Source organism: Portunus trituberculatus, chromosome 6, assembly GCF_017591435.1.
Source record: "Portunus trituberculatus isolate SZX2019 chromosome 6, ASM1759143v1, whole genome shotgun sequence".
NCBI lineage: Eukaryota > Metazoa > Arthropoda > Malacostraca > Decapoda > Portunidae > Portunus > Portunus trituberculatus.
The window spans coordinates 9,816,108-9,822,107 of NC_059260.1; the positions used below are offsets into that span (position 1 = coordinate 9,816,108).

The window sequence follows — 6,000 nt, forward strand, 5'->3', positions numbered from 1 at the left end:
GTTAAGTAAGAGAGAGGGAGAAGGAGAGGGAGAGAGAGAGAGAGGATGGTGGGATCTGGATTAGGACATGAGAGGAATCCAGGGCAGCTGAGGATTGGTGAGATATATAGCCACTTTCTTAGATATTTTAATTAGTCTATGGACAATAAAATATCTATCAGTGGTGGGTTTTTTTCTTTTTGTTCTTTTTTTATACCATGTGGGCTTTTCACGGGAGTTTCAGGGCTAAAGGGGATACTTCTAGGGGTACCTCCTATCTCAAAGCCCACCCGCTAGGAAACCGTTGCCCCGAGTGAGGAAGCCTAACCTAAACTCAGACCATGGACAGGATTCGAACCCGTGCGCTTGGAGACACCTCAGATCCCAAAGCACGCATGGTTCCACTGTACCACTGTACCACCTTCAAGTACGAGTATTTCCAGTGCAGCACCAGAATTTACAAAAGAAATATGGTAACAACTTTATATTCATTTCTTAACCTTGTATGTTAGATCAGCCTTACATCAGTTTGATTATGTTGTTCATTTGGTTATAATATAAGTATTAGTTTGGTTACATTAGGATAGGTTAGTCTAGTCTAATTACTTACATGAGGTAGACTAAATTAAATTAATTTGGTTTGATTGGCTTAGGCAGTGGTGTGCAGCTAGTAGTAGTAGGTACTCTCCAGAAGAACATTGTGAATGCTCATGTTATGGTATTTATTTGAGACAATGGAACTATTTTCTTTTTTGTAAACTTTGGTATGCTTTATATTAATGTTTTTCTCATTGCAAAAAGTACTTTGAGAGGATGGAAGGAAGAAATCAGAAATTAATAAATTGTGCCAAAAACCAGATTAATCAAAAACAATAGGTGGAAAACACAGAACCTCAGCCTCATCTCCCAAAGTTAGTACTAAATGTCAAATAGAATTAAAGTTGCAGAATACCATTTAATAAGTATACATCAACTTCCAGGAACTTGTTAAAGACAAAAAGTATGGTAAAATCATGGTGTACAAAAAGTCACGTCACTGCTGTTTATGTTGTGATTGCAGCCATGTTCTTGATCTTGATCCTATTGCTAGCATTCTTAACCCACTAAACCTTACCTGAGTGACACTTCTTGTTAAGTTATGTTAAGATAGGTTCACATGTGACAATTTGTGACTTAAATTACAAGTCAATAGAGTTTCCAGCTGAATATTGGTGCCCGGCGATGGAAAAACCAGTCGCAAAACAAGACCGTGTTGGTCTTGTAAGCTTTGAAAATGTGGTCTCCAGGTGTAGAGATGTTAGAGTTGGTGAGAGAAAAAGAACACATCTGGAATGAATTATATAGTTAAAAAAAAAAAAAAAACGCTTGCACAAATCGGCATTCAACAAAATAGTTGCCACTCTCCAAGAACTGTTTCCTTCAGAGCACGGTGTTGTTGGAGGTGAGGATTAAAGACTTGTCAAGATTTAATATGATCACAATTGTGCAGTCTTAATATAGTGTGTGGTAAACAGTCCTTTCTTTCCTTCTACTTAGCTGGGGACGTATCCACAGGCATTTTCTTTTCTGTTGACTCTTCCAGTACACCAAAAGAAGAGTAACCACCACTTCAGCATTATCACTGGAGGATGACATCTTAGCAGTTTGTTTACATTCACTTCCCACTAAGGCCCCAACTAGTCAATACTTTCCAGTCACTATGTGTGACGTTCTCCAACTAAAACGGCTCAGTCAATACTTCTAATGATTTGCAATTACAGTCACAAATTGGCACATGCCTTTAGGATGCTTGGAGCAAAATAAAGCTCAAGAATATGGATACCATGACAACAGGAACAGCAGTGCCATGCACCTCTTTATATTTACTGAAAGTTTCCAGAAATTGACATAAATGCATATCCTGTAACTTTGAGTTTATCTGACATTTAAGTATTAACCTTGAGAGAGCAAGTTATGGCTATCTCCATATTACCGCAGGCTGAAAACAACAAGGCAAAATAGTTTCGTCCAGAATTAAATTAGTGCAGGAGTAAAAATTTATTGATTAGGTTTAGTTGAGCTCAGATTTTTCAGTGTCACGCATGCAAACAAACAAAATCATTGGTCTATGTGTGTTACTGGGGGGAAGAAGGGTACAAAAACTGTTGATTGTGGCAGAATACTAGATATATTCAGTGCATGTATATAAAATTTTACAAGAAAAATGTAGTTTTGTCAGAAAATGTTAAGGTAAAGTTTTATTTTCACTAAACCCTCACTTCCTGATGACACCATCTTTTTCTGATAGTTTCAATCTTGTTCTGAATTAATCTGCATTTTGATTCTATTGCAAATCATTACTTTTCTTTATTTCCCTCCCCCCTCAAGAAACACGGTTATTTCCTCTGAAAGTACCAATTAGCAATGAAAATAAAAACAAATTAATAAAAAGGGTGACATGTAACAATCCAAAATTTGGAATGTTACTGCTGTGAAGAGTACACTCTGCCACCACTAGCTGTGCACCACTGGCTAGGCCAACCTAATTAATTTTATCTAATTTAACCAAATTTAACCTAAAGTTAACATTAACCTTAACTTAACATAACATAGTTACAGCAACATGCACTGCTGACAGACATGGCAGACAAAATTAACTTAACCTAACCTAACCTAACTTCTCTAACCCTCTAACCAAAGCACATTAGTCTAATCTGACTGGCTAGGGTCAGAAATTAATATGAAGTCATTACCTCATCTCAACACATAAAATTTGTTCATGCAATGGAAATAATCAAGGAGACACCAGTGGCATAGTAGATAAGGTTGTGAGCGTGGGATCGGGCAGATGTCCACGCATAGCTAGGTTCAAATCCCACCACATACTGCTCTGAAGCTATGCCATATGTCAAGTGGTTTAAAGTTACCAACATTATTACTCATTAGAATTTTTCTCGATGTTTCATAAAGGTACACAACTCAGTCTTTTTATGCCTCGTAATTGTTCTGTTGTCATGCTAGTAACTAGTTGACTGGCATACCTTTTGAACTGTGCTGTCCTTACTTTTCTCCAGTACCTCCAACAATGTAGTACAAAGTGCTAAAGGGTAGCCAACCAGGTGAGTTAATGTCACCATGATACCCAGGTTCTAGGTGGTTATACCAAAGGTGCACTTGGGTGGTGATATGGGTACCACTATAAATAAAATCACCTGCACCACTAATGGGCAGAAGCTGAAAATCACTTCCCAGATATACTCTTCAAGTATGCCTACAGGCGCTATAGGCCATAACAAAAAAAAATTAATAAAAGGCAGACAACTTCTTCAGACAGATTCAAATATTTTAAATTGAGTCACTTCTCTCTTGCTATGATTGGCTAAATCTATTCTGTATTTATTTTTTTTATTGGTCAGTGGCTGCATGTCCAAAGAAAAACACCAATCACTGTGATTCATTACACGCTTTCGAAAAAAAAAAAAGTAATATACCTAACTGGCGTTCCCCCTTACTGTTAGCCAGTCCATAATCAAATGTGTGGGTGCAGTTGTGCATCCCAGAGTTGACATGATGGTGTGTGAGCTTTTTACCAAGAAATCTGACAAATCATTAAAATTGGTGTCAGTGATATAGTCTACTTAAAATGACTTATAAATGGTAAGAAAAGGCATGATGCGTTTGGTGAATGGGTAAAATAATATCAATGTTAGACGGGTTCACTTACATAACTTTACCAAAACAATGAAGTACAGCCCATCTTTGGGTTTTAGTCCAAGCATAAGCCTGGTTATTGACAAGGTAACTGGGTCGACTTACCTATCCTCAGTAGCGATCCTAGCTGTATAATATTATTCGACGTTTTTCTATTTGTCTTTATTTATTTGGTATCGTCTCAGTCCCTCTTTGTATGCTTGTCTCCTCCGTCATCGGTACACTTCCCTTGAAACTCATGTACGACTACACTCTGGCAGCCAGACGCCAGTGGTGTTGTGAATTGTGACGCCAGGCCGGGTAGATCTTGAACTTGGTTGCTCTTGATTTTCCTACGGTACTGTCAGCAAGCATCATGATCATGGCGCAGGAGGAGGATTCGACACTACTCGTGTTCAACAATGAACTCCTTTATATCAAGAAAAAGCATTGATTCAACAAAGTAAATATTCTTCGACCATTATGTAAATAGTTTTTTCCTACTAGGTAATTCTAAAACAACAATCATCAGAGCATACGGCACAGATCGAGTTGCGACGTGCGCCTTTCCCCAGACTTCTGAAACGGCGACAGCAACCCTTCATTGCAACAAAATTATTTAATACTACATCTTAAAGCCACGTTTTCACGGCTCCAACGCCGCGGCTTAATATACCTGGAGAAGATGCATACCAACTCGAGCGTCAGAGCAACCAATCTTTTCCCCAAAAAATTTCCCCAAATTAACGACTCTTGATTGATGGTATAATAGGCGTGCCATCTCCGTCGCAAATTAATATTTTTCAAGTTATGATTTTTTCAACTACCTACAATTTATGCCCATTGATTGATGGTATCATAGGCTATTTAATTTTCATCGGAAATTATAGCTTTACGTAAGGGTGTTTATAGGTTACCCTCCCCTCATTTATAGAAGTATGTAAGTAGAGAATTCAGGTGTGTTGGGAAGGGAGCGGTTTTTTTTTTTTTTTTTTCTTGTAACCAGAATTTTGACGCCGCCAACACCAGACAGCCTCAAGGCCCCCCGAAGCTCCGAGTCCTGCAGTGGAACGTACAGGGGCTGCGACCCAAGAAGCACCAGGTGCTGCAGGCCGTCTTCGAGGAGAACCTGGACGTGGTGCTCCTCCAGGAGACTCTAACTCCAGCCGCCTTCGAGTGGCGGGTGGCGGGCTACACCCTTCACTCACTCCCCGCTGCAGACGGCACCCGCGGTTGTGCGGTGCTGGTGAGGAGCGCTATACCGCACAGCCAAGTCGCCGTCCCGGTGCATTGCGACGACGGCGTGGTGCTGGCGTTGGAGCTGCCCGTGGGAAGCCTCCGGCAGGCTCGACCTCACCCTGGTGTCAAGGGACCTGGTGGCCGGCGCCGCTTGGTGGGTTCACCCCACTCTCACTAGCGACCACTTCGCCACACTCCCAGTCGCCCCACCCGCCCCGCCCTGCCCGGCCCCGCGTTGGAACACCAGGAAGGCAGACTGGCCCAAGTTTCAGGCCTCTCTCAACGAGTGGTGGGCCGCCTACCAGCCCCTGGCCGACCAGCACCAGCCAGCAGGAGAGGGACCTGACGGAGGCCATACAGCGGGCGGCCGACGCTACCATCCCTCGTGCACGGAGCTGCCGTCATCAGCCTGACTGCTGGTTCTACAACGAGGAGGTGCGGGAACACAATCACCGCGTCAACGTCCACAGGAAGCTATACAAGAGGCTCCCCAACCCTACCAACTTGAGACTCTTGCAGGACGTGGTGGCACGCGCGCGGGAGGTGCCCCTGAAGGTGAAGGAGGCCAAGTGGCTGGAGTGGTGTTCCACTTTCAGCCAACACACATCCCTTGGCCAGTTGTGGAGGAGCGTTAGGACGGCTTCCGGAGCCGCCAGCAAGTCCGCGTGCACCACCGCCGAGCTGCGCCAGCAAGCCCTCATGGCCATGGCCCGGGTCTCCGAGCCAGGCTGAGTGACGTATTACACCGACGGCTCGGTTGACCCGGACAGTGGAAGGACGGGCGCCGCCGCCATCACCGGAGGGACCGAGCTGGGATTGCGGACCCTGGACCACTGCTCCACCCTGCAGACCGAGCTGGTGGCCATCCAGCTGGCCCTGGAGCACGCCCACCACCGTCAGGAGCCCACCATGGTGCTGTGCACCGACTCCAAGTTGGGACTGCAGGCCCTCCAGCAGCCGCAGTCCAGCGACAACGTAGGCCTCGTCATCGCCATCCAGAGCCTTGCCGCGCAGAGGCGGCAGGTGAGGCTCAACAGGATCGCCAGCCATGTGGGGGTGCGAGACAACGAGGCTGCCGACGTGGCCGCAAAAAGAGCAGCGGAGAGCCCCCCG

General features: G+C 44.3%; 1 protein-coding gene across 1 annotated transcript in view; it reads right to left on the minus strand.

Annotated features, from left to right (window-relative positions):
* The window catches only part of LOC123518598 (putative transcription factor SPT20 homolog-like 2), a 298,506-nt gene extending 294,522 nt beyond the window's left edge, over positions 1–3,984 (minus strand). The window contains 1 exon segment of the mRNA XM_045279496.1: positions 3,775–3,984. The gene's annotated coding sequence lies outside the window, so the exon portion shown is untranslated.
* Positions 3,985–6,000: the final 2,016 nt, after the last annotated feature.